Source organism: Mesoplodon densirostris, chromosome 5 (genome assembly GCF_025265405.1).
Source record: "Mesoplodon densirostris isolate mMesDen1 chromosome 5, mMesDen1 primary haplotype, whole genome shotgun sequence".
Lineage (NCBI taxonomy): Eukaryota > Metazoa > Chordata > Mammalia > Artiodactyla > Ziphiidae > Mesoplodon > Mesoplodon densirostris.
In genome coordinates, this window is record NC_082665.1 from 1 (window position 1) to 22,512 (window position 22,512).

Sequence of the window (22,512 nt, forward strand, 5' to 3'; positions counted from 1 at the left end):
CAGCACCGGCCGCGGGGGGCTCCGCTGCCCACTCTGCCGCTCTTCCTGCCGCCGCTGTAGAGCCCGCAGGATGCGCACCACGGGCAGGGGCTCGATGGGACCGCAGACCGTCAGGTCCCGGCGAGGCGCCAGAAGCAACCGAGCCGCGAGCGACAACAGCCGCAGCCGCCGTGCGAGAGCCATACTCCGCTTGCTGCGGGAGAGGCGCACGACAGTGACGTCACAGGCGCGCCAAGGCCTCGCGGACGGTGGCCGGCGCGGCTCAGTAAGGCCCGCGGACTCGGCGAACTGTGTGGAAGGAGCGGGATCTGTAGAGCTCAGCAGCGGCGAGGTCTGTAGGTCCGAACCGGGGGTGGTGACTCCAGACCCCCGCCAACCTTGGGGAAGGGTGCGCGGCGGAGGCAGGACCGGGGTCCGGCGATACGCGGCGATGGGGCCCTGGCATTACGAACCAGGAGGGCGGAGGGCTTCTGGCGATCCGATGTCCCATCCCTGCCGTGCTCTTTTGTCGCCCTCACAGCTCCTGTCATGGCTTGGCCAGTTCGGGTCTCCCCCTGTGACTTATGATGAGGGTGCGGCGATGTTTTCCCAGATGTGGTCCCCGTGTAAGGTCTTTGAATACAAGTATTTATTGAGAGTCTGAGTGAATGGGTCAGGCCTGGGGGCCGAGACCAGGAGTCCGGAGTCGTAGGTCCAGGCTCACCCTTCCCTTAGAGCTCCCCAGAGAGCTGAGGGCCCCCGAGGGCAAGCTGATGGCTTTCAGCGTATCTTCTCTTCAGTCAAGAGAACTCATCTCTTGGTACTTTTCCCCTTTCTTTTCAGCTGAGGTTCATTCTCCCCTCCCTTGTCACCCTTTCCAAATTCTCATCCTGAACCCACTGCTTTCTTGGGCAGTTCACCTCCAACGGCTTTCCAGTCAGATACCTCAATTCCGTAAACAGCAGAGAGGAGGGTCCTGCTACAGGTTTGTGTCTTGTCTCACAAAGCCACGGTCAGGCAGAATATTTTACTTTAATTCAGTTGTTCAGGTTGCCAAAAAGCCTTAGACAACAGGTACTTCCTGAACGGATACCGAAAATGGGTGTCCGATCATTTCTGTAATTTCCAGTGTCTCGGGTAGGAGATAAGGTAAACGTGGATTAATCACCTGGGAGGTTCTTAACATCTGGCGAAAGAGTTTTACTTTCATCAGACACCGTTATAGAGATAAATACTATCAAATTTCAAATAGCATTTTGATACACGATAGACGTTCTGGAGAGTTGAATGCTAAGCCAGCAGAGGAGAGGGTTTTGAGTCCTCATGGGTGAACAGAGTCATTGGAAAGAGCAGTGGCTCTTGAGTGAGGGTGATTTTGCCATCACCCGTCCTCCAGAACGTTTGACAATGGCTGGAGACAGTTTTCTTTGTCACATCCGGGGTGTGGGGGCGGGTGGGGCGGTGCTGCAGACATCTAGTGGGTAGTGGCCAGGATGCTACTACATATCGTACAAGGCATAGGACAGCCCTCCCCACCACCCCAAAAGAATTATCTGGCCCAAAATGTCAATAGTGTGCTATGGAGAAACCTTGGATAGAGGCTGAGGACTGAAGAGAGGCTGAGGTTCTCACATGTACTCTCACATCAGGTTGTCAGTCACATTTGCCAGACCCTTGTGTGGCCCTGCCCCTTTCCCAGAATCTGTAGCAGGCACACTGATGCCATTGCTTGTCACGGCCTTGGGGTGAGAAAACCCTGGGGGCTCCTCAAAGTCATAAACACAGGAAGGAAGGAGTGATTTAGGAGGGTGACGTGGGAGAAGAGAGCTTTAGGAAGAACAAAATTGTCCTCATGTGTTTGGGAAATGTGCCAGGTGGAAAAGAGATGAGGTGTGCCATGGGGTGTACCATTGCAGAAGGCAGACTGGGACTGATGCGTGACAGGGAGTCAGATTCTGAACTTGATATAGACTGCTGTAGCAACTAGAAGTGCCTAGACCTGTCTAGACAGTGCTGGGTTTTCTGTCACTGCAAAGTTCATGTATAGGCTGATGACCAGTGACTGGTGATATGAAAGAGGGGATTTCATATAAAGGATGCTCTAAGATATTGTGATTCTACACCACTTTTACGATTCTTTCCCAGAACTCGGACCTCCTCGTTCGTTAGCTGAAGAGCTCCTTGGATGTCTGCTCTGACAAGTTTCATCCATTTACATGTGCCACTCATTTTTCAGGTACAAAACAAAGAATCGCTTTGCACAAAGCCAGAAGGGATACACTGAAAGGATGATCAGAAAAGAATAATACATAGGTAAGCATTTACATTGACTTTCTCCACATATTTGAGACAGAGTAGCTGGTTAGTGGCTGCTTTCTCGTGCTCGAGCCCTTACAAAGTGAATCTCCTCAGCATGTCATAGAGATTGGAGCCTGTCTGAGCCTGTGTGTCTCTGCCCGTGGCCCCTAGTTTCTTCGTGTCATTGCTTTAGATACTGTGTAAGGCCCTTCTCTTTTCCTCCGATCACAGCAGACATTGAGTAACCTCTAGTTCTGACTGAGATGCATATTTCACATTATAGTACTTTGAAATGAGAAAGGTTTACCTATTGTGGAAACAAATGTAGGCTCCTGGGAATGTTAGTGTCACATGGTAATGTTTCTCCCAGGGCTGCCATGGTAACTGACGTTGCCTGGTTACTCCCTAAGTTTTGAAAAGAATGTCTCCTTGGATCTCAGGTGATAGTGGTACATTCCTTCCTTCATTTATTCATTCAGTATATATTTTCTGAGCACCATGTATGTCCCAGGTACTTTTCATATGGACAGTGAATGAAACAGACAAAATTCCTGCCCTAGTGAAGTGTATATTCTGATTAAAATGGGGTGAGGCCTGGCCATTGGTAGTTTTAAAAATCTCTCCAGATGATTCTAATGTACAGCTAGGTTTGAGAATCACAGTTATAAGTGAAGCACTTTGGGAATTGCAAAGGCATTGCAGAAATAAAAAGTGGCTGGCTATTTGTATTCCTTCGCTATTCCTGCATTCTCCTGCCTGCATCCGGACTGTTGTACAAGTGCCGATCATTTTCTTTTCAGCCCTTTTCGCTGTTTGCCTAGACCCTTTATCCCTCTTTCTAACCTAACACCCTACCTCCTTCTGGTCTTCCAACCTCCAGTCCATCATCTGTTTGGGATTTATCCTAAAGTTGGTGGGAAGCCATTGCAGGGTATAAACAGGGAAGTGGTGTTAGCAGAGATGCCTTTTTCAGACACCATACTGGCTATTGTAAGAGAATGGATAGGAGGGGGCGGGAGAAGATTTGGGGAGACTCATTAGGGGACTGGCTTTGTGCACAGTGGTGGCCTTGGAGGTGGAGTAAAGCAGGCACGTTAGAGTCATATTTGGAAGGTTAGTGATGGCTTGGAGGCGAATAGGAGTAAGCGATGAATTGGATGTGGGGAATGTGGGTTAATGGTGTGTAATTGGGTAAATGGAGGTGCTACTTACTGAAATGGGAAAAATTTTCTCCCCACATATTGGCCTGATAAACACCTTCTCACCCTTTAGACCTTGAATCAGAGATCCTTTCTTTTTTTATTTTAATATATTTTATTTTATTTCATTTTTATTTGGGCTGCGGTGGATCTTAGTTCCCCAACCAGGGATTGAACCCAGGCCCCCTGAACTGGAGGCACAGGGTCCTAACCAGAGGACCACCGGGGAATCCCCAGCAGAGATTTTTTTCTTTGTTTTTTTTTTTTTTAATATAAGCTTTAATTAATCAATTTCTGGTCGCGTTGGGTCTTCGTTGCCGCGCGTGGGCTTTCTGTCGTTGCGGCGAGGAGGGGCTACCCTTCGTCGTGGGGCACGGGCTTCTCACTGCAGGGGCTTCTCTTGTTGCGGAGCACGGGCTCTATGTGCGCGGGCTTCAGAAGTTGTGGCGCACGGGCTCAGTAGCGGTGGCTCGTGGGCTTAGTTGCTCCGAGGCATGCGGGGTCTTCCTGGAGCAGGGAGCAAACCCGTGTCCCCTGCATTGGCAGGTGGATTCTTGTTTTTGTTTTTGTTTTGTTTTGTTTTAAACATATTTATTGGAGTATAATTGCTTTACAATGGTGTGTTAGTTTCTGCTGTATAACAAAGTGAATCAGCTCTATGCATACGTATATCCCCATATGCCCTCCCTCTCGAGTCTGCCTCCACCCTCCTGATCCCACCCCTCTAGGTGGTGGCAAGGCACTGAGCTGATCTCCCTTTGCGATGCCGCTGCTTCCCACTACCTAGCTATTTTACATTTGGTATTGTATATATGTCAGTGCCACTCTATTACTTCATCGCCGCTTCCCCTTCCCCCTCCCCGTGTCCTCAAGTCCATTCCCTACGTCTGCGTCTTTATTCCTGTCCTGCCCCTAGCTTCATCAGAACTATTTTATTTTTTTAGATTCCATACATATGTGTTAGCGTACGGTATTTGTTTTTCTTTCTGACTTACTTCACTCTGTATGACAGACTCTAGGTCTATCCACCTCAGTACAAGTAACTCAATTTCGTTTCTTTTTAAGGCTGAGTAATAGTCCATTGTATATATGTGCCACATCTTCCTATCTATTCGTCTGTCGATGGACACTTGGGTTGCTTCCATGTCCTGGCTATTGTAAATAGTGCTGGCTGGCGGATTCTGAGCCGCTGCGCCACCAGGGAAGTCCACAGAGATTATTTTTTGAGGGAGGCCCTCCTCAACCCCCATCAGTCTCTTCGCTGCTGAGCTAGACTCCTACAGCCTTACGTAAGTGCTCCATCACAGCACCACGCACACTTTTATTTTCACACATATCTGTAAGTTCCCTTTCTATAACCCTCTGTTCTATTGAACCTTACCCTCCTGCCTCATCTTTTTGTCTCTAGTGCCTAGCAGTGCTTGGCGTATCTTAGGGGCTCAGTAAGTGTCCGCTGAATAAATAATTGGAGACAGAGTACGAGGCTTAGGAAGGTTGATCAAGGCTTTGTTTTCTACACGTGGAGTAGGAGATGCCCTTAACACATCCGAGTGGGGATGTGTTTTGAGCAGTTGGTGTGAGGTTGGGATGCCTTTGGAGATGATCGTGGCCAGTATTTTATACCATGGGAGTGAATAAATTTGTGGGGCAGGATGTGTGAAATTAGCAGGGAAGAGGGCCCACGACTGAGGAGCAACCTCAACATGTGAGGGCAGGAGGTGAAACCAGGAAAAGAGACTGCAAAGCAGGGGTAGAGAGAAAAACTGGGAGAGTGTGCGGTCGACGAACCCAGGGAGGAGAGAGATCAAGCAAGAGGGGAGGCTCCACCATGCCATGTGCTGCTAGCAGAACACGATTGAGGACAGGTCAGTGTCTCATAGACTGAGCCACTTCGAGGTAATTGGTGACTTGAATCAGAGCAGTTTTGGGAGAGTGGCAGAGGGGGAGGGCATGCCGGAGTGGGCTGAGTAGTACAAAGGTAGTACCTCTGAGAAGAGCATCCTTGGCAAGCTTTGTGGTTTTTAGGAGGGACCGAGTTTGCTTAGAATAAATAAATTAACAGTTATCTCTGGGCCACGGGATTTGGATTTTCTTCGTTTTACTCCTGTTGCTCTACCTTCAAAATATTTTTAGAATGTGACCACTTCTCGCCACCTCCCCTACTATCTCTCCGTCCTGAGCCACCATCATCTCTGACATCGGTGGCAGAAGAGCCTTCTGATGATCTGCCAGTGTCTACCGTGGCCCCCACAGTCTGCTTTTCATACAGCAGTCGGCGTGATCATGGGGAATGTGATCAGTCATGCCACTCCTCTCCTTAAAATCCTTCACTGGCTCCTACCGTGAAGCGCTAACACAGCCCGCAGAGCGTCCGACAAGGCCATTCGGGGTCCGACCACTGTGTCCTACCTGCTCACTGCTCTCCATCCATTGTGTATCTGACTTCCGTTACCCTCTTCTCCTTTCTGTGCTGCAACCACAGTGGCCTCCTTCCTGTTCTTCTAACCCACCAGACAAGCTCCTGCCCCAGGGTCTTTGCACCGGCCCTTACCTCTCCTGCGCGCTCTTCCATTAGATACGAACTTGGCTAACTCAGATCTCTGCTCAGATGTCACCTGCTCATTGAAGTTTATCTGGGCTCCTCTATTTAAAATTTTAACCTATGGGGATGAGGTGGGGGTGGGGGGTGGGGGAAATGGGTGAGGGTGGTCAGAGGATACAAACTTCCAGTTACAAGACAAATACGTTCTGGGATGTAATGTGCAGCATGGCAACTATGGTTAACAATACTGTGTTGTATCTTTTTTCCTTTTATTTATTTGTTTACTTTTGGCTGTGTTGGGTCTTCGTTGCTGCACGTGGGCTTTCTCTAGTTGCGGTGAGTGGGGGCTCCTCTTCGTTGCGGTGCACCGGCTTCTCATTGTGGTGGCTTCTCTTGTTGGGGGCCACCGGCTCTAGGCGCATGGGCTTCAGTAGTTGCGGCACGTGAGCTCAGTCGTTGTGGCAGCGGCCCAGGTCGCGCCAGCACCGGCCGCGGGGGGCTCCGCTGCCCACTCTGCCGCTCTTCCTGCCGCCGCTGTAGAGCCCGCAGGATGCGCACCACGGGCAGGGGCTCGATGGGACCGCAGACCGTCAGGTCCCGGCGAGGCGCCAGAAGCAACCGAGCCGCGAGCGACAACAGCCGCAGCCGCCGTGCGAGAGCCATACTCCGCTTGCTGCGGGAGAGGCGCACGACAGTGACGTCACAGGCGCGCCAAGGCCTCGCGGACGGTGGCCGGCGCGGCTCAGTAAGGCCCGCGGACTCGGCGAACTGTGTGGAAGGAGCGGGATCTGTAGAGCTCAGCAGCGGCGAGGTCTGTAGGTCCGAACCGGGGGTGGTGACTCCAGACCCCCGCCAACCTTGGGGAAGGGTGCGCGGCGGAGGCAGGACCGGGGTCCGGCGATACGCGGCGATGGGGCCCTGGCATTACGAACCAGGAGGGCGGAGGGCTTCTGGCGATCCGATGTCCCATCCCTGCCGTGCTCTTTTGTCGCCCTCACAGCTCCTGTCATGGCTTGGCCAGTTCGGGTCTCCCCCTGTGACTTATGATGAGGGTGCGGCGATGTTTTCCCAGATGTGGTCCCCGTGTAAGGTCTTTGAATACAAGTATTTATTGAGAGTCTGAGTGAATGGGTCAGGCCTGGGGGCCGAGACCAGGAGTCCGGAGTCGTAGGTCCAGGCTCACCCTTCCCTTAGAGCTCCCCAGAGAGCTGAGGGCCCCCGAGGGCAAGCTGATGGCTTTCAGCGTATCTTCTCTTCAGTCAAGAGAACTCATCTCTTGGTACTTTTCCCCTTTCTTTTCAGCTGAGGTTCATTCTCCCCTCCCTTGTCACCCTTTCCAAATTCTCATCCTGAACCCACTGCTTTCTTGGGCAGTTCACCTCCAACGGCTTTCCAGTCAGATACCTCAATTCCGTAAACAGCAGAGAGGAGGGTCCTGCTACAGGTTTGTGTCTTGTCTCACAAAGCCACGGTCAGGCAGAATATTTTACTTTAATTCAGTTGTTCAGGTTGCCAAAAAGCCTTAGACAACAGGTACTTCCTGAACGGATACCGAAAATGGGTGTCCGATCATTTCTGTAATTTCCAGTGTCTCGGGTAGGAGATAAGGTAAACGTGGATTAATCACCTGGGAGGTTCTTAACATCTGGCGAAAGAGTTTTACTTTCATCAGACACCGTTATAGAGATAAATACTATCAAATTTCAAATAGCATTTTGATACACGATAGACGTTCTGGAGAGTTGAATGCTAAGCCAGCAGAGGAGAGGGTTTTGAGTCCTCATGGGTGAACAGAGTCATTGGAAAGAGCAGTGGCTCTTGAGTGAGGGTGATTTTGCCATCACCCGTCCTCCAGAACGTTTGACAATGGCTGGAGACAGTTTTCTTTGTCACATCCGGGGTGTGGGGGCGGGTGGGGCGGTGCTGCAGACATCTAGTGGGTAGTGGCCAGGATGCTACTACATATCGTACAAGGCATAGGACAGCCCTCCCCACCACCCCAAAAGAATTATCTGGCCCAAAATGTCAATAGTGTGCTATGGAGAAACCTTGGATAGAGGCTGAGGACTGAAGAGAGGCTGAGGTTCTCACATGTACTCTCACATCAGGTTGTCAGTCACATTTGCCAGACCCTTGTGTGGCCCTGCCCCTTTCCCAGAATCTGTAGCAGGCACACTGATGCCATTGCTTGTCACGGCCTTGGGGTGAGAAAACCCTGGGGGCTCCTCAAAGTCATAAACACAGGAAGGAAGGAGTGATTTAGGAGGGTGACGTGGGAGAAGAGAGCTTTAGGAAGAACAAAATTGTCCTCATGTGTTTGGGAAATGTGCCAGGTGGAAAAGAGATGAGGTGTGCCATGGGGTGTACCATTGCAGAAGGCAGACTGGGACTGATGCGTGACAGGGAGTCAGATTCTGAACTTGATATAGACTGCTGTAGCAACTAGAAGTGCCTAGACCTGTCTAGACAGTGCTGGGTTTTCTGTCACTGCAAAGTTCATGTATAGGCTGATGACCAGTGACTGGTGATATGAAAGAGGGGATTTCATATAAAGGATGCTCTAAGATATTGTGATTCTACACCACTTTTACGATTCTTTCCCAGAACTCGGACCTCCTCGTTCGTTAGCTGAAGAGCTCCTTGGATGTCTGCTCTGACAAGTTTCATCCATTTACATGTGCCACTCATTTTTCAGGTACAAAACAAAGAATCGCTTTGCACAAAGCCAGAAGGGATACACTGAAAGGATGATCAGAAAAGAATAATACATAGGTAAGCATTTACATTGACTTTCTCCACATATTTGAGACAGAGTAGCTGGTTAGTGGCTGCTTTCTCGTGCTCGAGCCCTTACAAAGTGAATCTCCTCAGCATGTCATAGAGATTGGAGCCTGTCTGAGCCTGTGTGTCTCTGCCCGTGGCCCCTAGTTTCTTCGTGTCATTGCTTTAGATACTGTGTAAGGCCCTTCTCTTTTCCTCCGATCACAGCAGACATTGAGTAACCTCTAGTTCTGACTGAGATGCATATTTCACATTATAGTACTTTGAAATGAGAAAGGTTTACCTATTGTGGAAACAAATGTAGGCTCCTGGGAATGTTAGTGTCACATGGTAATGTTTCTCCCAGGGCTGCCATGGTAACTGACGTTGCCTGGTTACTCCCTAAGTTTTGAAAAGAATGTCTCCTTGGATCTCAGGTGATAGTGGTACATTCCTTCCTTCATTTATTCATTCAGTATATATTTTCTGAGCACCATGTATGTCCCAGGTACTTTTCATATGGACAGTGAATGAAACAGACAAAATTCCTGCCCTAGTGAAGTGTATATTCTGATTAAAATGGGGTGAGGCCTGGCCATTGGTAGTTTTAAAAATCTCTCCAGATGATTCTAATGTACAGCTAGGTTTGAGAATCACAGTTATAAGTGAAGCACTTTGGGAATTGCAAAGGCATTGCAGAAATAAAAAGTGGCTGGCTATTTGTATTCCTTCGCTATTCCTGCATTCTCCTGCCTGCATCCGGACTGTTGTACAAGTGCCGATCATTTTCTTTTCAGCCCTTTTCGCTGTTTGCCTAGACCCTTTATCCCTCTTTCTAACCTAACACCCTACCTCCTTCTGGTCTTCCAACCTCCAGTCCATCATCTGTTTGGGATTTATCCTAAAGTTGGTGGGAAGCCATTGCAGGGTATAAACAGGGAAGTGGTGTTAGCAGAGATGCCTTTTTCAGACACCATACTGGCTATTGTAAGAGAATGGATAGGAGGGGGCGGGAGAAGATTTGGGGAGACTCATTAGGGGACTGGCTTTGTGCACAGTGGTGGCCTTGGAGGTGGAGTAAAGCAGGCACGTTAGAGTCATATTTGGAAGGTTAGTGATGGCTTGGAGGCGAATAGGAGTAAGCGATGAATTGGATGTGGGGAATGTGGGTTAATGGTGTGTAATTGGGTAAATGGAGGTGCTACTTACTGAAATGGGAAAAATTTTCTCCCCACATATTGGCCTGATAAACACCTTCTCACCCTTTAGACCTTGAATCAGAGATCCTTTCTTTTTTTATTTTAATATATTTTATTTTATTTCATTTTTATTTGGGCTGCGGTGGATCTTAGTTCCCCAACCAGGGATTGAACCCAGGCCCCCTGAACTGGAGGCACAGGGTCCTAACCAGAGGACCACCGGGGAATCCCCAGCAGAGATTTTTTTCTTTGTTTTTTTTTTTTTTAATATAAGCTTTAATTAATCAATTTCTGGTCGCGTTGGGTCTTCGTTGCCGCGCGTGGGCTTTCTGTCGTTGCGGCGAGGAGGGGCTACCCTTCGTCGTGGGGCACGGGCTTCTCACTGCAGGGGCTTCTCTTGTTGCGGAGCACGGGCTCTATGTGCGCGGGCTTCAGAAGTTGTGGCGCACGGGCTCAGTAGCGGTGGCTCGTGGGCTTAGTTGCTCCGAGGCATGCGGGGTCTTCCTGGAGCAGGGAGCAAACCCGTGTCCCCTGCATTGGCAGGTGGATTCTTGTTTTTGTTTTTGTTTTGTTTTGTTTTAAACATATTTATTGGAGTATAATTGCTTTACAATGGTGTGTTAGTTTCTGCTGTATAACAAAGTGAATCAGCTCTATGCATACGTATATCCCCATATGCCCTCCCTCTCGAGTCTGCCTCCACCCTCCTGATCCCACCCCTCTAGGTGGTGGCAAGGCACTGAGCTGATCTCCCTTTGCGATGCCGCTGCTTCCCACTACCTAGCTATTTTACATTTGGTATTGTATATATGTCAGTGCCACTCTATTACTTCATCGCCGCTTCCCCTTCCCCCTCCCCGTGTCCTCAAGTCCATTCCCTACGTCTGCGTCTTTATTCCTGTCCTGCCCCTAGCTTCATCAGAACTATTTTATTTTTTTAGATTCCATACATATGTGTTAGCGTACGGTATTTGTTTTTCTTTCTGACTTACTTCACTCTGTATGACAGACTCTAGGTCTATCCACCTCAGTACAAGTAACTCAATTTCGTTTCTTTTTAAGGCTGAGTAATAGTCCATTGTATATATGTGCCACATCTTCCTATCTATTCGTCTGTCGATGGACACTTGGGTTGCTTCCATGTCCTGGCTATTGTAAATAGTGCTGGCTGGCGGATTCTGAGCCGCTGCGCCACCAGGGAAGTCCACAGAGATTATTTTTTGAGGGAGGCCCTCCTCAACCCCCATCAGTCTCTTCGCTGCTGAGCTAGACTCCTACAGCCTTACGTAAGTGCTCCATCACAGCACCACGCACACTTTTATTTTCACACATATCTGTAAGTTCCCTTTCTATAACCCTCTGTTCTATTGAACCTTACCCTCCTGCCTCATCTTTTTGTCTCTAGTGCCTAGCAGTGCTTGGCGTATCTTAGGGGCTCAGTAAGTGTCCGCTGAATAAATAATTGGAGACAGAGTACGAGGCTTAGGAAGGTTGATCAAGGCTTTGTTTTCTACACGTGGAGTAGGAGATGCCCTTAACACATCCGAGTGGGGATGTGTTTTGAGCAGTTGGTGTGAGGTTGGGATGCCTTTGGAGATGATCGTGGCCAGTATTTTATACCATGGGAGTGAATAAATTTGTGGGGCAGGATGTGTGAAATTAGCAGGGAAGAGGGCCCACGACTGAGGAGCAACCTCAACATGTGAGGGCAGGAGGTGAAACCAGGAAAAGAGACTGCAAAGCAGGGGTAGAGAGAAAAACTGGGAGAGTGTGCGGTCGACGAACCCAGGGAGGAGAGAGATCAAGCAAGAGGGGAGGCTCCACCATGCCATGTGCTGCTAGCAGAACACGATTGAGGACAGGTCAGTGTCTCATAGACTGAGCCACTTCGAGGTAATTGGTGACTTGAATCAGAGCAGTTTTGGGAGAGTGGCAGAGGGGGAGGGCATGCCGGAGTGGGCTGAGTAGTACAAAGGTAGTACCTCTGAGAAGAGCATCCTTGGCAAGCTTTGTGGTTTTTAGGAGGGACCGAGTTTGCTTAGAATAAATAAATTAACAGTTATCTCTGGGCCACGGGATTTGGATTTTCTTCGTTTTACTCCTGTTGCTCTACCTTCAAAATATTTTTAGAATGTGACCACTTCTCGCCACCTCCCCTACTATCTCTCCGTCCTGAGCCACCATCATCTCTGACATCGGTGGCAGAAGAGCCTTCTGATGATCTGCCAGTGTCTACCGTGGCCCCCACAGTCTGCTTTTCATACAGCAGTCGGCGTGATCATGGGGAATGTGATCAGTCATGCCACTCCTCTCCTTAAAATCCTTCACTGGCTCCTACCGTGAAGCGCTAACACAGCCCGCAGAGCGTCCGACAAGGCCATTCGGGGTCCGACCACTGTGTCCTACCTGCTCACTGCTCTCCATCCATTGTGTATCTGACTTCCGTTACCCTCTTCTCCTTTCTGTGCTGCAACCACAGTGGCCTCCTTCCTGTTCTTCTAACCCACCAGACAAGCTCCTGCCCCAGGGTCTTTGCACCGGCCCTTACCTCTCCTGCGCGCTCTTCCATTAGATACGAACTTGGCTAACTCAGATCTCTGCTCAGATGTCACCTGCTCATTGAAGTTTATCTGGGCTCCTCTATTTAAAATTTTAACCTATGGGGATGAGGTGGGGGTGGGGGGTGGGGGAAATGGGTGAGGGTGGTCAGAGGATACAAACTTCCAGTTACAAGACAAATACGTTCTGGGATGTAATGTGCAGCATGGCAACTATGGTTAACAATACTGTGTTGTATCTTTTTTCCTTTTATTTATTTGTTTACTTTTGGCTGTGTTGGGTCTTCGTTGCTGCACGTGGGCTTTCTCTAGTTGCGGTGAGTGGGGGCTCCTCTTCGTTGCGGTGCACCGGCTTCTCATTGTGGTGGCTTCTCTTGTTGGGGGCCACCGGCTCTAGGCGCATGGGCTTCAGTAGTTGCGGCACGTGAGCTCAGTCGTTGTGGCAGCGGCCCAGGTCGCGCCAGCACCGGCCGCGGGGGGCTCCGCTGCCCACTCTGCCGCTCTTCCTGCCGCCGCTGTAGAGCCCGCAGGATGCGCACCACGGGCAGGGGCTCGATGGGACCGCAGACCGTCAGGTCCCGGCGAGGCGCCAGAAGCAACCGAGCCGCGAGCGACAACAGCCGCAGCCGCCGTGCGAGAGCCATACTCCGCTTGCTGCGGGAGAGGCGCACGACAGTGACGTCACAGGCGCGCCAAGGCCTCGCGGACGGTGGCCGGCGCGGCTCAGTAAGGCCCGCGGACTCGGCGAACTGTGTGGAAGGAGCGGGATCTGTAGAGCTCAGCAGCGGCGAGGTCTGTAGGTCCGAACCGGGGGTGGTGACTCCAGACCCCCGCCAACCTTGGGGAAGGGTGCGCGGCGGAGGCAGGACCGGGGTCCGGCGATACGCGGCGATGGGGCCCTGGCATTACGAACCAGGAGGGCGGAGGGCTTCTGGCGATCCGATGTCCCATCCCTGCCGTGCTCTTTTGTCGCCCTCACAGCTCCTGTCATGGCTTGGCCAGTTCGGGTCTCCCCCTGTGACTTATGATGAGGGTGCGGCGATGTTTTCCCAGATGTGGTCCCCGTGTAAGGTCTTTGAATACAAGTATTTATTGAGAGTCTGAGTGAATGGGTCAGGCCTGGGGGCCGAGACCAGGAGTCCGGAGTCGTAGGTCCAGGCTCACCCTTCCCTTAGAGCTCCCCAGAGAGCTGAGGGCCCCCGAGGGCAAGCTGATGGCTTTCAGCGTATCTTCTCTTCAGTCAAGAGAACTCATCTCTTGGTACTTTTCCCCTTTCTTTTCAGCTGAGGTTCATTCTCCCCTCCCTTGTCACCCTTTCCAAATTCTCATCCTGAACCCACTGCTTTCTTGGGCAGTTCACCTCCAACGGCTTTCCAGTCAGATACCTCAATTCCGTAAACAGCAGAGAGGAGGGTCCTGCTACAGGTTTGTGTCTTGTCTCACAAAGCCACGGTCAGGCAGAATATTTTACTTTAATTCAGTTGTTCAGGTTGCCAAAAAGCCTTAGACAACAGGTACTTCCTGAACGGATACCGAAAATGGGTGTCCGATCATTTCTGTAATTTCCAGTGTCTCGGGTAGGAGATAAGGTAAACGTGGATTAATCACCTGGGAGGTTCTTAACATCTGGCGAAAGAGTTTTACTTTCATCAGACACCGTTATAGAGATAAATACTATCAAATTTCAAATAGCATTTTGATACACGATAGACGTTCTGGAGAGTTGAATGCTAAGCCAGCAGAGGAGAGGGTTTTGAGTCCTCATGGGTGAACAGAGTCATTGGAAAGAGCAGTGGCTCTTGAGTGAGGGTGATTTTGCCATCACCCGTCCTCCAGAACGTTTGACAATGGCTGGAGACAGTTTTCTTTGTCACATCCGGGGTGTGGGGGCGGGTGGGGCGGTGCTGCAGACATCTAGTGGGTAGTGGCCAGGATGCTACTACATATCGTACAAGGCATAGGACAGCCCTCCCCACCACCCCAAAAGAATTATCTGGCCCAAAATGTCAATAGTGTGCTATGGAGAAACCTTGGATAGAGGCTGAGGACTGAAGAGAGGCTGAGGTTCTCACATGTACTCTCCCTTCAGGTTGTCAGTCACATTTGCCAGACCCTTGTGTGGCCCTGCCCCTTTCCTAGAATCTGTAGCAGGCACACTGATGCCATTGCTTGTCATGGCCTTGGGATGAGAAAACCTTGGGGGCTCCTCAAAGTCATAAACACAGGAAGGAAGGAGTGATTTAGGAGGGTGACGTGGGAGAAGAGAGCTTTAGGAAGAACAAAATTGTCCTCAGGTGTTTGGGAATTGTGCCAGATGGAAAAGAGATGAGGTGTGCCATGGGGTGTACCATTGCAGAAGGCAGACTGGGACTGATGCGTGACAGGGAGTCAGATTCTGAATTTGATATAGACTGCTGTAGCAACTAGAAGTGCCTAGACCTGTCTAGACAGTGCTGGGTTTTCTGTCACTGCAAAGTTCATGTATAGGCTGATGACCAGTGACTGGTGATATGCAAGAGGGGATTTCATATAAAGGATGCTCTAAGATATTGTGATTCTACACTACTTTTACGATTCTCTCCCAGAACTCGGAGCTCCTCGTTCGTTAGCTGAAGAGCTCCTTGGATGTCTGCTCTGACAAGTTTCATCCATTTACATGTGCCACTCATTTTTCAGGTACAAAACAAAGAATCGCTTTGCACAAAGCCAGAAGGGATACACTGAAAGGATGATCAGAAAAGAATAATACATAGGTAAGCATTTACATTGACTTTCTCCACATATTTGAGACAGGGTAGCTGGTTAGTGGCTGCTTTCTCGTGCTCGAGCCCTTACAAAGTGAATCTCCTCAGCATGTCATAGAGATTGGAGCCTGTCTGAGCCTGTGTGTCTCTGCCCGTGGCCCCTAGTTTCTTCGTGTCATTGCTTTAGATACTGTGTAAGGCCCTTCTCTTTTCCTCCGATCACAGCAGACATTGAGTAACCTCTAGTTCTGACTGAGATGCATATTTCACAGTATAGTACTTTAGAAATGAGAAATGTTTACTTATTGTGGAAACAAATGTAGGCTCCTGGGAGTGTTCGTGTCACTTGGTAATGTTTTTCCCATGGCTGCCATGGTAACTGACTTTGCCTGGTTACTCCCTACGTTTTCCATTCGATGCAGCAGGCCCACCGCTAGGCCTCTCACCTGAAAAGTCCAGAATCGGGAAGACACAGGCTGTATCAGTTGCCCTGCGGCCTTATTCACAATAGCCAAGATGGTGAAGCAACCCAAATGTCCATCAACAGGTGAATGGATAAAGAAGAAGAGGTCCATGTACACAATGGAATATTCACCATGGAGAACAATGAATTACTGCTCTTTGAGGCACCACAGATGAGCCTAGAGATAATCATGGAACATGAGGTAAGTTGGAAATCAAAAGCCCTATATCCTATGATATTACTTATAGGTGTTATCTAATAACTGACCCACAGAAAAATATTTCCACAGAGAAAGACACTCACAGATGTAGGAAAAAACTATACTTATCTAAAAGGAAAGGTGGGAGGAATGGATAAATGAAGATCAGTGTTACATATCCCAATACATATTATATACATGTGTCACAAAGACCGACCATATAGCAAGGGACGTCTACAGAACACTGTGTAATATTTTGCATGGGAAGAGGATCTGTATATGAATAGACATATATAATGTACAAATGAGCCAGATTGTGTACAACTAGGGCAAACAATATTCTAATCATTACCCCGATTACAAAAATTAAGACAACCAACAAGAAGTAATGAGACATAAACGTATGGGGGTTTCTCCTGGCACATTCCATTCTAATTTACAAGCTAGGAACACGACTTCCAGAAAGGCTCTCCTGCCCTACTACCCAGATTGGGGAATGGAGAAATGCTGCCTCCTTGTGACCGTTTCACACAACAGCAGCTTTAAACCCACTGCTAATGGTCACTAACTATTCACCAAACGTGCAGTTCTGTAATGGCACCTGTCCACCAAAAAATTCCTAGGGTCGAAAACCGAATAAGAAATTCAAAAGAGGGCAACCTTCCAAGAAGACAATTTCAAGAGGTATATTGTATGCACACTTTGTTCTCCTTTTTTTTAAACAGAAACAAAAACGGCTTGGAAAAATGATGAATTTTGGGTATTTGTAAAGACACGCAAACCCAAATTACAAAAACCTATCAGCTCACAGCAGTCAGAATGGCCATTAGCAAAAATGCTGCAAGCAATAAATGCTGAAGTGATCGTGGGGAAGTGCGTACCCTCCGTTCTAGGGGGGATGTGGTAAGGGCCACTAATGAAAACACAATGGAGGTGCTTTGAAAAGGGAAACATTGCGCTACCAGGCAATCAGTCATACCCACTGCTGGACCTGTCACCTGAGAAAATGAGAATCAAAACCTCACAGACTGGCAATTCTGCACTCCAGCAATACTTACCATAGCCAACACTTGGAAGCACCGAAAATGTCCATCAACAGAGGAGTGCACCAAGCAGCAGTGGTCCATGTACACAATGGAATATTACTCCAATAAAAAGTTTAAATTAAATTTAAAAACAAACATAAGTAAGGAGACGTAAGCATTTGGGGGTTTATCTGGGCACATTCCTCTCTAATTTATAACCGAGGAACACCACTGGCAGGAAGGTCTGTTTCCCTAGTACCAGCGTGGGGAACTTAGAAAGGCTGCCACCCTCTGGCCGTTACCTGCAAAAGCAGCTTTAAAGCCTGTGCTAATGGTCACTTCATGTGAACAAGTACTGCAGGGCTGTAAATGAAACCTGCCTTCAAAATGTCTTGAGGGAGGTAATGGCCAAAAAATTTCAAAATGTGACACATACTTTAAGAAAACACTTTGAAGAGCTAAGCTGTAATCACAGTTTGAAAATTAAGAAGGACATGCCTTAAAGCTTAATGTCAAGGGATTATGAGACACGGAAATTCAACCACAAAGAGGTATCAGTTCACACCCCTCAGAATAACCTTCAGCACGAAACCCATAATAAATAAATGCTGGGGCTTCCCTGGTGGCGCAGTGGTTGAGAGTCCACCTGCGATGCAGGGGACGCGGGTTCGTACTCCGTTCTGGGAAGATCCCACATGCCGCGGGTGCCTGTGCTCCGCAACAGGAGAGGCCACAACAGTGAGAGGCCCGTGTACCGCAAAACAAACAAACGAAAATAAATGAATGAATGAATGCATGCATGCATGCATGCTGAAGGTGTTGTGGAGAAATGCATACCCTGAACTTTCAGTGGGATGTACCCTGGAAAGAGCCACTAATGAGAACAGAATGGAGATGCCTTTAAAAGGTACACATTGAACTACAATATCATTCAGCAGTCCCATTCCTGGACCTATAACCAAAGAAGACAGAATTGGAAAGGCACAGGAAGGCAAATGTGCACTGCACAGTATTACAATAGCCAAGATATGGAAGTAACCAAAAAGTCCAGCAACAGATGAGTGGACAAAAAAGAACTGGTACCAGTACAGACAAAATATTAGCCAAGGAAAAAAGGGACACATTGCCCTGTGCAGCACCGTAGATGATTCTAGATGTAATCACACAACCTGGAGTAAGTCAGAAAGAGAAAGACACATATCGTATGATATCACTTATAGGTGTTACCTAAAAATTGATACCAGTGAAGATATTCCCACAGAGAAGGGCTATCAGAGATTCATTAAACAAATTTATGGTTCACCAATGGAAAGGTGTGAGGATTGGATACATTAGGATATTGGGGTTAACAGACGTATACAAACACAGGTGAAATATATAATCACCAAAGACCTACGGAATACCAAGAGAAGACTATTCAACATTCTGTCATAACGTACATGGGATAAGGATCCCAGGAAGAACAGACATATGTATATGTGTAAAAGAACCACATCTTGCACACCTAGAACAAGCCAAACGTTGTAATCAAACTTGCAGTAATAAAAAATAAAAAATTAAATTAAAAAAAGAACAAGAAATAGTGAGACAAACTTGAGGGGCTTTCTCCTGGCACATTCCATTCTAAATTACAATCTAGAACACGACTTCCATTGAGGCTCTGCTGCCCTAGTAACCAGATTTGGTAAGCGAGAACTGCTGCCACCTTGTGGCCGTTTCACACAACAGCAGCTTTAATCCCAGCGCTAATGGTCAGTTGATATTCCAAATAATTGCAGGCCTGTAAATGACACCTGCCCTGAAAACAAATCCTGGGGTCATATATCGACCAAAAAATTCAAAAGACGTCCATATTTCAAAACGACAGTTTCAAGAGGCATAATTTATGCATATTTGGCTTCTGTTTCTTTTCCTTTCTTTTTTTGTTAAAAAAATGGGAATGGAAAAAGGCTGAACATCAGGAATTAATAAAGCCATGCAAGTCCACTGTACGAAAACGTTCACCTCACAGCCGTCAGAATGATTATCAGCAAAAAAAAGTCTAAAAGAATAAATGCTGAAGGGGTTTTAGAGAACTGTGTACCCTTTAACTGCTGGTGGGATGAAACCTGGTAACAGCCAGTAGTGAGACCAGATTGGAGGTGCGTTTAAGGGTAAAAATGGAGCTACCATGTGATCTGGTAGGCCCACTAATGGGCCTATCACATGAGTAGACCAGAATCAAAAAGACACAGGCTGGCAATCCTGCACTGCAGCAACATGTACCATCCCAAGACCTGGAAGAAACCAAAATATCCATCAACAGAAAAATGCACCAAGAAGAAGTCGTCCATGTACACAATGGAATATTAGCCATGAAAAAGCATGGAACAGTGCCGTTGGCACCACCATAGAAGGATCTACAGATAATCACCCAACATGAAGTAAGATAGAAACCGAAAGACAGACGTCCTATGACATCACTTACAGGTGTTACCTAAAAATTGATACCCATGAAATAATTTCCAAGAGAAGGACACACATAGATTCAGAAAACCAAATTATGTTTAACCAAATGGAAAGGTGTAAGGAATGTATGAATTACGATATGGGGGTTAACAGACATGTACTAATACATATGAAATATATAATGACCAAGTACCTATGGGATACGAAGAGAGGTCTACTCAACACTCTATAATAACATACATGGGAAAGGATCCAAAGAGGAATAGACAGATACATTGATAGGATGAACCAGAGACTGTACACCTAGGAGAATCTACATTTTTATCAAATTTGCTCTGATAATTAATAAAAATTAAATTTAAAAAACAAACAATAATTTAGGAGATATAAACTCTTGGGGCTTTTCACTGGCACATTCCACTCTAATTTGCTGCTTACTAACACAATTTCCAGGAAAGCTCTGTTGCCCAAAAACCCAGAGTTGGAAATGTAGATATGCTGCCGCCTTGTGGCTGTTTCCCACAAGAGCAACTTTAAACCCACAGCTAATGGTCACTTAACATTCCCAAGGACTCAGGGCTGTAAAGGACACCTGCCCTAAACAATTGTGCGGAGGTAGGGAATGGCCAAAAAAATTCAAAACTGGCAAATTTTCAAGGAGATAGTATGGAGGGGTAAGTTTTACTCACTCATTTTCAAAAAAGAAGAAAATGGGTAAAAGCTCAACATCAGGTATTATTAGACTCATGCAAGTCTAACCTCCAAAAATTTTCAACTCACACATGTCAACTACCATCAGCAAAAAGTCTACAAGCAATAAATGCTGAGGGGGTTTTAGAGAACTCTGTACCCTCTAGCTTCTGGTGAGATGTAAAGTGGTAATAGCAAATAATGAGAACAGAAAGGAGCTGCGTTTAAACGTAAAAATTGAGCCACCATTCCATTCAGCAGGCCCACTGCTGAGCCTCTCACCTGAGAAGTCCAGAGTCGAGAAGGCACAGGCTTCAACAGCTGCACTACAGGAATTTTCACAATAACCAAGACATGGAAGTAACCAAAATGTCCATCACCAGATGAGTGGAAAAAGAAGGAGTGGTCCATGTACAAAATGGAATATTCGCCGTGGAAAACAATGAAACACTCCTCTTTGAGGCACCATAGTTGATCCTGGAGATAATCACAGAACATGAGGTAAGTCGGAAAGCAAAAGACATATCCTATGATACCACTTATAGGCGTTATCTAACAACTAACACAAATGAACATATTTCCACAGAGAAAGACACTCACAGACTTAGAAAACAAACTATGCTTATCTAAAAGGAATGGTGGGGTGAATGGAAAAATTAAGATTAGGGTTACCATACGTGTACAAATACCTATTAAATACATATATTAAAAAGACCGGGGCCTCCCTGGTGGCGCAAGTGGTTGAGAGTCCGCCTGCCGATGCAGGGGATACGGGTTCGTGCCCCGGTCTGGGAGGATCCCATATGCCGCGGAGCGGCTGGGCCCGTGAGCCATGGCCGCTGAGCCTGCGCGTCCGGAGCCTGCGCGTCCGGAGCCTGTGCTCCGCAACGGGGGAGGCCACAACAGTGAGAGGCCCGCATACCGCAAAAAAAAAAAAAAAAAAAAAAGACCGACCATATAGCAAGGGAGGTCTATGGAACACTGCAATAATTTACATGGGAATTGGCTCTGTACAGGAATATATATATATATATATATATATATATATATATATATATATATATATATATATATATATATATATATATAAAATGCACAAATGAACCAGATTGTGTACACCTAGGACAAACAATATTCTAATCATTACCCTGATTAAAAAACTAAAACAACGAACAAGAATTAATGTAAGATAAACTTATGGGGGTTTCTCCTGGCACATTCCATTTTAATTTACAACCTAGGCACAGGACTTCCAGAAAGGCTCTGCTGCCCTAGTAACCAGATTTGGGAATGGAAAAATGCTGCCGCCTTGTGGCCGTTTCCCACAACAGCAGCTTTAATCCCAGCGCTAATGGTCAGTTGATATTCAAAATAAGTGCAGGCCTGTAAATCACACCTGCCCCGAAAACAAATCCTGGGGTCGTATATCGAACAAAAAATTCAAAAGACGTCCATATTTCAAAACGACAGTTTCAAGAGGCATATTTTATGCACATTTGTGTTCTGTTTCTTTTTCTTTCTTTTTTTGTTAAAAAAACAGGAATGGAAAAAAGCTGAACATCAGGAATTAATAAAGCCATGCAAATCCAGTGTACAAAAACTTTCACCTCACAGCCTTCAGGATGATCATCAGCAAAAAAAAAAGTCTACAAAGAATAAATGCTGAAGGGGTTTTAGAGAACTGTGTACCCTTTAGCTGCTGGTGGGATGTAACCTGGTAACAGCCAGTAGTGAGAACAGAATGGAGGTGCGTTTAAGGGTAAAAATGGAGCTACCATGTGATCTGGTAGGCCCACTAATGGGCCTATCACATGAGTAGACCAGAATCAAAAAGACACAGGCTGGCAATCCTGCACTGCAGCAACATGTACCATAGCCAAGACCTGGAAGAAACCAAAATATCCATCAACAGAAAAATGCACCAAGAAGAAGTCGTCCATGTACACAATGGAATATTAGCCATGAAAAAGCATGGAACAGTGCCGTTGGCACCACCATAGAAGGATCTACAGATAATCACCCAACTTGAAGTAAGAAAGAAACCGAAAGACATCACTTATAGGTGTTACCTAAAAATTGATACCCATGAAATAATTTCCAAGAGAAGGACACACATAGATTCAGAAAACCAAATTATGTTTAACCAAATGGAAAGGTGTAAGGAATGTATGAATTAGGATATGGGGGTTAACAGACATGTACTAATACATATGAAATATATAATCACACAATACCTATGGAATACAAAGAGAGGTCTACTCAACACTCTATAATATACACGGGAAAGGATCCAAAGAGGAATAGACAGATACATTGATAGGATGAATCAGAAACTGTACACCTAGGAGAATCTACATTTTTATCAAATTTGCTCTGATAATTAATAAAAATTAAATTTAAAAAGCAAA

The 22,512-nt window shown here is 47.1% G+C and overlaps 1 long non-coding RNA gene across 1 annotated transcript; it reads left to right on the top strand.

Moving 5' to 3' along the window:
- The first annotated feature begins 51 nt into the window (after positions 1-51).
- On the top strand, positions 52-18,848 carry LOC132491416 (uncharacterized). The gene is made up of 6 exons (XR_009532664.1): positions 52-331; positions 2,216-2,292; positions 8,714-8,790; positions 15,212-15,288; positions 15,702-15,944; positions 16,667-18,848. It is a non-coding gene; the product is annotated as an uncharacterized LOC132491416 (long non-coding RNA).
- Positions 18,849-22,512: the final 3,664 nt, after the last annotated feature.